Raw genomic sequence first — 11,479 nt, 5'->3', positions numbered from 1 at the left:
AGATAATTGTAACGCCCGCAAATCCGGGCTAGTCAATTTAGAGGCAATAGGGGTCGAAAACAAATTTTAGACAAAAGATTATTTAGATTAAATAATATTAACCAAGTTTTGGAATATGTCTCAAGGTTTCCGTACATATAAAGAACGCCGAAATCCGAGTTATAACGAAGAAGTTATGGTCCGTCGAAGTTTTACGGCAAAACCGGCACGACATCGGGAAGCGTAAATAGTGAATTTACGATAGAGCAAGATTTAGCCTTAGCAATATAAAAAAAGTTGTAGAATATGTTAAAATAAGAGCGTCGATAAAAAGAACGCCCAAATCTGACTTCGTATGAGGAAGTTATGATTTTTCTAAGTTTCGGCTTAGCAATGTACAACCCGAAACTCGTATTTTAGTTCAAGCGGTTTTTGGCTTACGCGACCTAAATGAGAGTTGAAGATATCATTAATAGGAACTCAACGGTAAAAATATGGACGAAAACGGAGTTTGTATGAAGGAGTTACGAATTCTTCGCGGTCATTTAACAGTCTAAACGCCTCCTACTGTTAAATTTGAGATCGGTCGAGAGTTAGCCGACGGAGTCTAAACAAAAGTTGTGGATCTTGATTTTACCTATGTGTGGATATAAAGAACGTCAAAAATGGAGCATGTATGCGAGAGTTATGATTTTTCTAAGTTCGAAGGCTGATACACGATAGGGGGTGACGTGGCACCACCAGAATTGGACACGTGGCACCACCAGAAGGCCACCACATGGACCAACTCGGCGAGTAGGTCCCCCTACTCGGCGAGTCCATCAGATATTTTCCTATAAATAGAGGTGCCGGGTCTAGCCTTCTCTTCACACCTCCCAAACTCACTTTCTCTCTCTAGTTTCTCTCTCTAGCCTCCCTAACCCCCCTCCCCTAAAAGCCTAGTTAAACCCCCTAGCACCTAAAGGAAGCCCCGCGGCTCCCGGAGTCTTGACAAAAGATCCTTTCGGCTCGGGAACGCTGCTCCAGCGAAACGCAGTTTTCGAGAAAAACCCGCTGTAAATGGGCTCTACATATCCTATCTTTAGTTTAGCTTATGTTTTAATATAGTAATGTTATTAGGACCTTATAATAAGTACTTGGGCTATTATTATGGGTTATATAAGTATCGTTTTAACGCTTATATAATAGAAATAATAACTAGACTACTAATTAGTCGCGGTGAATATTAGACTAAACCCTAGTGGCAATGATACTAGGTTTTACCGAAGGAAAAGTGTGTTAAGAGTAACGAAGTGCTGTCCAAACGCCAAGTCACCACCTACTCAGGTGAGTGCATAGTTACTTTCAGCTTACACATAGATATGAAGTATTTTATATAAATTACGTGCTATGTGTGCATACTATCTGAATACTTGTTATCTATGCTGGATGAACGTTTTATACATGTTTTCAATGATTTAAACTGTATATGTATTTTATATCTACAAAATGTGTTGGGTAAAACATGGGTAGATGTAATTGATGGGTTTTGAGCATTCTAACACTTCCTAAGTGTACATGCAACCCTAATAACCTTGGATCTATGTTTGTCTAATTATCATGCAAAGTTGAATTTCCAAGGTTATATTCCTATCTAGCATACATGGGGAACAATTTTAACTTGAATGAAAGATAGAATAACTTACCTTGTTGTTGCTTATGTTCCTTGAAACCTTGTGAGCCTAGCACCCCAAGTGTGATGCCTCAAATGCTTCACACAACACCAAATGCTCTTGGAAAGACTCTTGAGATAACACACACTTCTCAAAATCGGCCAAGCCCTCTTGTTTCTTAGTGTTCAACTTGTGTAGCCGATTTTGTGGAGAATGGGACTCTTATATAGTGTTGACACATCTAGGGTTACACCATGTAAACCCTAATGTGTCATGACTCTTCATTTCCATGACCCATGGGTTTGTAACTCCCATGGAGCATCCATGGAGCATCCTATGGGGAGAACCCAACTTGATAATCCATGGAGCCTTTTAGCCCACTATACAAGATATGGATGATTTACATAACCAACCCATATATTTAATTAGTTATCCTTTGATCACTTAATTAATTCCAAATTAATTCTTTGATCAACTAATTAAATAATATTATTAATATATTAGAACTTATAATATATTAATAATCTCCAAGTGTTATTTCTCTCATTTAGTCTATCCAATTGCATGGTGCCATGCAACCCAAATGGACCATGCCAGGTCGGGTCAAGTACAAGCCTGAAATAGTTATGGACTTAGACACCTTATCCAACAGTCTCGCACTTGGATAAGTCTAATAACTATATCTTCTAGTACTTCAGGAACCGACCGGCAATCGTAGCTCTTTCAAGGTTTCTCGGAACTGAGAAGATGATGGTACGCCATTTAAGATAAGTGATCATATAATCCTCTGTTCTAGATATCAGCCGGACAAATACATGGAACATTGTCTTGCTTATTGTCCAACATTTGTTTCCCGATTTCCGATTTGTTTGACATAGAACTTAATTGAACACATCAACTTAGTTCTGACCGGGCCCGGTACATGGGTCAAAACAAAATCATCGAGGGGCCCAGATATCAGCTTCTAATCCAAGAAGAAACAGATAAACTTCGACTCATATGTTTGTTCTACCACTCATTGAATTACACACAAAAGTACGTTTTATAACATCGAGTTACCAATGCGATTTCGTACAGTCAATGCATAACCAACTTGTAAGTAACAAATCATATCTCTAGGTTTGAAGACTTATATGATATTACCGTCTCACGATCACTCGAGATAGAATTCCATGAAGTGATTCCAGTGAGCGTGGGTTGAGTCCAATACTCAGAACTTATGAGCACTCATGATTGTTGTAGCCTTGTCCAAGACCTCTACAACCAAACATGACAGTCTTGATTCATATCTACTTCCAACATATGACCGACTGTGGAGGTTTGAATAATATGTTATACCAAACAAAAATTATTCTGGAAGTCAAAACATGCAAAAGAAATATAGTAAACGATCGACAAGAGATAGCAACACTTTACTCATAAATAAAACTCCTTTTATTCATCATCTAATGTCAATTACACTTTACAAATTTCTGGGTTATCTAACTACTAAAACTTATATCATCCTTCAGCCCTATGCTCCGAGCATGCTGGAGATGCTTAACCCTACTCAGTCCCTTCGTGAGGGGATCTGTTGGGTTCTCATCCGATGATACCCTCTTTGCCACGAGGAGTCCTTCTTCGATTCGATGTCTGATAAAATGGTATTTTCTGTCGATGTGTCTGGATCTCCCGTGATCCCTTGGTTCCTTGGCTAAGGCAACAGCACTTTCACTATCACAGAAAATTTCCATTGGCTCTTTAATAGCTGATACAACTCCAAGGTCTCCAATGAAGTTCTTCAGCCATATCGCCTCCTTTGCTGCTTCGCTAGCTGCAATATACTCTGATTCACAAGTAGAATCTGCCACTGTCTCTTGCTTGGAACTCTTCCAAGAAATTGCTCCTCCGTTTAGGGTAAAGACCCAGCCCGACTGAGAGCAGAAATTATCCTTATCAGTCTGGAAGCTAGCATCACTATACCCTACAACTCTCAAGACATCACTTCCACCGAGGGTAAGAACCCAGTCCTTAGTCCTCCGTAGGTACTTGAGGATATTCTTTACCGCAGTCCAGTGTGCCTTGCCAGGGTTCGCCTGATACCTGCTAACCATGCTCAAGGCAAAAGCTACATCGGGTCGAGTACACGTCATAGCATACATGATCGATCCTACAGCCGAAGCGTAAGGTGTTCGACTCATTTCTGCTATCTCAGCCTCAGTGCTAGGGCTTTGTGTCTTACTCAATCTGGTGTTACTCTGGATGGGTAACTCTCCTTTCTTGGAATCCTGCATGTTGAATCTCTTCAGCACCTTATCCAAGTAGGTACTCTGACTAAGTCCAATTAGTCTTTTACTCCGATCTCTTAAGATTCTTATCCCTAGAATATAGGCAGCTTCACCAAGGTCCTTCATAGCGAAACACTTCCCAAGCCAGGACTTTACTTCCTGCAGGGTTGGAATGTCGTTTCCTATGAGTAGTATGTCATCCACATACAATACCAAAAACCTAACTATACTCCCACTAGCCTTGACATACACACAAGATTCATCTTCACTCCTAGAAAAGCCAAATTCCTTGACCTTTTCATCAAAGCAAAGATTCCATCTGCGAGGTGCTTGCTTCAATCCATAAATGGATTTCTCAAGCTTACACACTCTATTAGGGTACTCGTTGCTGACAAAACCCTCTGGCTGACTCATGTAAACATCTTCAGCCAACTTTCCATTAAGGAAAGCGGTTTTGACATCCATCTGCCATATTTCATAATCATGAAATGCAGCTATGGCTAACAGAACCCGAATAGACTTAATCTTGGCTACCGGAGAAAAGGTCTCATCATAGTCCACTCCAGGAATTTGAGAGAAACCCTTTGCAACCAGTCTAGCCTTATAAGTGTGTACGTTACCATCCATGTCGGTCTTCTTCTTGAAGACCCATTTGCACCCTACTGTCTTACGACCTGGTACAATTTCAACCAAGTTCCAAACTTGATTGTCATACATGGATTGTATCTCGCTATCCATAGCCTCTTTCCATTTAGCAGACTCGGGGCCTGCCATGGCTTCCTTGTAGCTGTTAGGGTCATCTTGACTTACTAGTGTTTCATCACTAATAAGTGTCTCACCTTCTGCATTAATATGGAATCCATAGTAATGCTCAGGTGCACTCCTAACTCTCGTGGAACGTCTCAGAGGTACAGATTTGTCAATTGGCTCAACAGGAGTTTCCTCCTCAAGTTGAGGGCTAGAGTTTGAAGTTCCTTCACCGCTTGATTCTTGAATTTCTTCAAGATCAATTTGCCTCCCACTGTCTCCATGGCTTATAAATTCTCTTTCTCGAAAGACTCCTCTTCTTGCTACAAAGACCACATTGTCACTAGGTCTGTAGAAGAGGTAACCAAAGGATCGATGTGGGTAACCAATGAAAATACACCTCTCGCTTCGAGGTTCGAGCTTATCATGAGTCTCGTGTCTCACGAAAGCCTCGCAACCCCAAATCTTGATGTGGTCTAGTTTAGGTACTTTACCAGTCCACATCTCGTGAGGAGTTTTGGCAACTTTCTTTGTAGGGACTAGATTAAGAATATGGGCGGCAGTCTCTAAGGCATACCCCCAGAATGAGATTGGTAGCGTAGCTCGACTCATCATGGAACGAACCATATCTAACAAGGTTCGATTACGCCTCTCAGCCACACCATTCAACTGTGGTGTCCTGGGAGGTGTCAATTGTCAGGCTATCCCACATTCCCTTAGATAGTCGAGGAACTCTGAACTAAGATACTCACCACCACGATCGGATCGAAGCATCTTAATGTTCCTGCCCAATTGATTCTCGACTTCCTGTTTAAATTCCTTAAACCTCTCGAAAGTCTCTGACTTATGCTTGATCAAGTAGACATATCCATATCTACTATAATCATCAGTAAAAGTCAAATAATAACGATTAGCATCCCTTGTGGCATGTTTGAATGGTCCACACACATCCGTGTGTATAAGGTCCAACAAACCTTCACCCCTCTCACACGAACCTGTGAAGGGTGACTTTGTCATTTTTCCAAGTAAGCATGATTCGCAACTATCATCTGACTTTAGGTCAAACGACTCCAAGACTCCATCCTTTTGGAGTTGGCCTATGCGTTTCTTGCTTATATGTCCAAGACGACAATGCCATAAAGATGCTTTATCCAAGTTATTATTAGTAGAATCAATACACAAAACATTATTTCCTAAGTTATCTACAACAGATACAGCTTCATACACACCATCACAAGGTAATGCTTTAAAATAAAGAACATTATTAAAGAAAGCATCAATAGAACCAACTTCATTATTAAATGAAAAGGTAAACCCTTGTTTGTACAAAGCATGAAAGGAAATAATATTTCTTGCCATTCCTGGCGAGTAACAACATTTATTCAAATCTAAACTAAACCCACTACTTAGCGATAAAGTATAAACTCCAATCTTGGTAACAGGTATAGCTTTCCTATTCCCCATGATCAAGTTTATCCTTCCTTGCTCCACATCCTCACTTCTTCTTAGTCCCTGCAAGTCACAACAAATATGAATACCACACCCGGTATCAAGGACCCAAGAATTAGAATGGGGTGAGTTATTAGAAATGATAGTGTAAATACCTGCATGGTTAGGTTTAACTTTCCCATCCTTCACATCTTGCTGGTATTTTGGGCAGTTCCGCTTCCAATGAGCTTTTTCATGGCAATAGAAGCATTCAGCCTCTTTAGGGTCAGAAGAAGGAGTAATGAAACCTTTCTTGGTTCCACTTGAAGAAGAGCCATCAAGGGTCCGAACCTTGGTACCCTTAGAAGAGTTCTTTCTCTTCCTCCCTCGACTTTTCCCGATTGCCAGAACCGGAGTAGAGTTTTGAGTAGGAGTGATAGCAACTGACTTCCCCTTAAGACCTGATTTTGCGGTCTTGAGAAGTCCCTGAAGTTTGCTGAGGGTGACTTCTTCCTTGTTCATGTGATATGTCATGCGGAATTGATCATAGCACGATGGTAAGGAATGCAAAATAATATCTATTGCAAGATCCTCCGGGAAGTTCACATTAAGCTTCAGCAAACGATCCACATACCTTTGCATTTTCTGCATGTGGCTCGTGACGAATTCCCCGTCCTTCATCATGGTTGTTATCATGGAGCAGATGATTTCATACCTCTCTTGTCTTGCACTTTGATGGTATCTTTCCATCAAATCTTGGTGCATTTCATAAGGGTAGAAATCCTCATAAGACTTTTGGAGTTCCGCTGTCATCGTGGCCATCATGATGCAAGCCACTTTCGTAGCATCCCTTTCATGTGCCCGAAAATCAGCGATCTCCTGAGGAGTTGCAGTGGACTCATCAATCTCCTTAAGCTCCTTGTCAAGGACATATTCTTTGTCCTCGTAGCGGGTAATCATCCTGATGTTTCTGATCCACTCATTGAAGTTGGATCCATCAAAGGTGACTTTCCCACACAAGTTCATAAGGGTAAAGGAGCCATTAGGATTAGAGCCAGAAGCAACATTGTTTGAAGACATCTAAAAAGAAGAGAACAAGATTAGTTTAGATATAAGAGAGTCCTTAATAAAACACCCAAATGTAATATTAAGGCTAGGATCCAATCACAATATAATATAACTTAGAAGAGGTATGCCGTAATCTAAGCTATATCATATTCGAAAGGTAGGTGAATGACGATTCACCAATTTCCACCACGAAAACCGCAATATTTTAGTATTAGGTTTTTTTTTGAATGGTTCTTAGAAATTCCTAGATTCTTTGAGATTCAATGAAATTTTCAAAGGCATGTTTCAATCTCGAGTGTGCCCTCCAAGTTTTGTGACTGGGATACCGAGGATCACAAAACGAGGTGTGAAGTAACCATGCAAATCACTTGGTACCCTTAAAGTTTATCACTCAATCGATGTGCCGGTTAACCACACACGCTCCATCGATACTATAATAAACCCTAAGTCACCCTTTACCTACCTTGTTAAGTCCAAGTTAGTGTGCCGGTTAACCACACACGCTCCACCAACGACTTAAACAAAGTGTAAAGTGTAATTTCATGGAATAGCACCTTATTCACATTTTTCCTAAAGTAACTAAGATTGGGAATTTAATAAAACATTTAGTTACTTTATAATATTCATCATACTTTGAATGAGAATTAATAAGTCCTTGTCTTACCCGTTCGGCTAATGACCCTCCACCGATCAAGCAAGCGGTGGGTGAGAGTGGACACCCATTAAGTCACCATTTTATAGGCAACAACCTTATACCCACCTTATAGACCGGCTTCGTGAACGAGGCGTACTAGCGGTAAGACGACTTTTGTTCTTATACATATATATATAATTATTAAATCATAATCATATAAGTATAAGGGTTGAACTTTAACTTTTAAAATTCCAGGGGTTGGAACTAAAGTTTTAACTTAACTTTACTTGTTCCAAAACTTGAGGGCAAGTTTTGTAAACTTTCAAAACTTTTCATTTCTTGTAACTTATGAGTTTAATAGAGTAATAAAATGAGGACTTTTCATTTTTCCTAACTCTTGTGTTCTTTTAATGGTTTTTAATCCAAGAGACTTTTGGTTTTCCATAACTTGAGGACAAGTTATGGACTCCATTAAAACACATTATGATCATGAATTAATCTACCACATAGGTTACAAATAATTCCTATGATCATCTAAACATCATAAGAACAAGAATATGAATATGAACACTTTCAAGAATCAAAATCACATTAAACTTTGTAATTTTGATAACTAGTTGTTGTAAATGAATTAGCAAAATCATTACGCCATCTAAAACAAGTTTTCAAGTACCAAAACATTTTAGGGTAATGATTCTAATCCATTTCCAGCAACTCAAGTCGAAATTTTGCACTCTGTCGACCCTACTCGCCGAGTGCATAAACCTACTCGCCGAGTAGGTTGAAGATACACATGAACTCGATGAGTCCTCCCCATGGACTCGCCGAGTCCATCAGTCAGACAGCAGAATTTTCGACTTTCTTCAACTTTTAAGCACAAATAACAAACAAACAGGCCTAGGCTCTGATACCACTGATGGGTTTTGAGCATTCTAACACTTCCTAAGTGTACATGCAACCAAAATAACCTTGGATCTATGTTTGTCTAATTATCATGCAAAGTTGAATTTCCAAGGTTATATTCCTATCTAGCATACATGGGGAACAATTTTAACTTGAATGAAAGATAGAATAACTTACCTTGTTGTTGCTTATGTTCCTTGAAACCTTGTGAGCCTAGCACCCCAAGTGTGATGCCTCAAATGCTTCACACAACACCAAATGCTCTTGGAAAGACTCTTGAGATAACACACACTTCTCAAAATCGGCCAAGTCCTCTTGTTTCTTAGTGTTCAACTTGTGTAGCCGATTTTGTGGAGAATGGGACTCTTATATAGTGTTGACACATCTAGGGTTACACCATGTAAACCCTAATGTGTCATGACTCTTCATTTCCATGACCCATGGGTTTGTAACTCCCATGGAGCATCCATGGAGCATCCTATGGGTAGAACCCAACTTGATAATCCATGGAGCCTTTTAGCCCACTATACAAGATATGGATGATTTACATAACCAACCCATATATTTAATTAGTTATCCTTTGATCACTTAATTAATTCCAAATTAATTCTTTGATCAACTAATTAAATAATATTATTAATATATTAGAACTTATAATATATTAATAATCTCCAAGTGTTATTTCTCTCATTTAGTCTATCCAATTGCATGGTGCCATGCAACCCAAATGGACCATGCCGGGTCGGGTCAAGTACAAGCCTGAAATAGTTATGGACTTAGACACCTTATCCAACAGTAATAGTTGTTGTGTGACAAAATAAAATAATGAGAGGCCTCGTTATAGCTGTTCTTGATGATCTAGTCATCTAGCGGAGTATAGATGACGACCACGGACTATTCTAGACAGTCCAGTGGAACACTGGCAGGCTCGCCACCTGTAGGTGATTATTCGAACTGTGTGTTTATTCAAACTGTGTGTTTACTCAAACTGTGTGTTTATTCGAACTGTGTGAACTGTGTGCTCACCAGGTGTACTCCATTCCCCATATGGTTGCCTTTAGGACTTCCATTGCCAAGGAATCCCCTTAGCAGTAGTGTCCATCCCAATGATAGTCCTTTGACTAGGTCCCTTGTGTTAGATGTTTTAGGGATGTAATATGAGGATAACGAGAATCGGTAATTGGGTTAATTGTTTGATGATTAAACATAATAATTATATTATTGTGGGTTGAAAACCCTATGTACTCACCAGGTTTCCCAACCTGACCCACTTAGTTTATTTATATCACAGGTGACGATATGAAGTGACATTACACTGAGAGATTTTAAGAGATGTAGATCACTAGTGTAAATAATTGTAAGTTCTGTTTATGCTTATGTTTCTCTATTAACGATGACATCCCAAACGTTTTAAAATGAAATAAATAAGTTTCTTCGAAAATGTTTTAATAACGTATTTACCATGTTTTTCTGGGAACAAATTCCGCAACATTTTTATGAAATGAAGTACTCTGATTTTTATAAAGCATAAACAAAATCGGTCTTTTCTGGCCGTGATTTTGGGGATGTCACAGCTAGGCCCATTATAGTGGGTTGGGCCCAATGTGCAGGCTACGCCCAGTGATATGTATGGTATGTGGTATTTTGGGGAAATCACTAAGATTTGTGCTTATGGTTTTTATTGTTATGGTTTCAGGTACTTCTGGTTCGGAAGGGAAGGGCATGGCTTAATCGCAACACATCCACCCATGTTTCCGCATTATGATGATTTTAGGATTGCACTCTAATGTCTGTTTATTTACGATGTACTTTGTATGTTTAAATTAAAGGATAACTGGAGATTTGGTTGAATTAAAAATGAAATTTTTACGTCATGATTTTGGGACATTACAATAAAACAAAGTCTAAGCATTATATTTTGATGTTTTACAACTCGACCCTTATTCAGTGTTTTGATCATAAAAAATAATCGACATCTCCAAACAGGATGTTACTGTACTTTCATAAAACTAGACTTGATTTCCAACAACATGGTTCTTGCGGTGATTTTCTCTAACTCAGAATAGAATGACCTCTACCACAAGACATGTCAGCGAATCTATCCATATTTTGAACTTTTGACAAAACATCATCAAATTCATCAAGGATTAAGAAAAGGACTTCAAAATAGATATGGATGGTAAGAAAAATTTTTATACCTCTTTGAAATATGGTTAATTTCCATGAGAAAGGAGGAAGACAAATTTGATCTCTACTAGAAGAATCCTTTCTCGAAAAGCAACAAAAACACTACACCGCCTTCTTGGATATTCACCAAAACTTCAAGAATGAAAACCACACTTGTGAAATCACTTCAACGGGACTTGGAGGCTACAAATTAGGTTTTGTTGGCTGCAAAATCAAGTGATTCCTGCATTTTAGAGATTAGCCTCCTACAAATTAGGGTTTGGTGGCTAAAAATTAGCCCCTAGAATTTAACTTTAATCCACCTAAAAGATAGGTTAGCAAGGAGACATAACAGAAACTAACCTTGGTGATCGAAATGGAAAGTTCGGGTCGTCACAATCATCCCCTCCTTAAGAGGATTCCATCCCAGAATTAGAATCCAGAATGAACATGCGAGGATATTGAGCCCTCATATCGTCCTCGAGCTCCGAGGTCATGTCACCACTGTGTTTATTCTTTTACAAGGCCTTCATGAGCTTCACCTTCTTCTTATGCAAGTTCTTCGTATCATGTTCCAAAATTTCCTTGGGTTCTTCCACCAAACATATCGATTCGTCGACTCATAGCTCATCCAA

This window comes from Lactuca serriola, chromosome 4, assembly GCF_051521515.1.
Source record: "Lactuca serriola cultivar US96UC23 chromosome 4, Lser_US96UC23_V15, whole genome shotgun sequence".
Lineage (NCBI taxonomy): Eukaryota > Viridiplantae > Streptophyta > Magnoliopsida > Asterales > Asteraceae > Lactuca > Lactuca serriola.
This window is presented reverse-complemented; position numbering follows the sequence as displayed.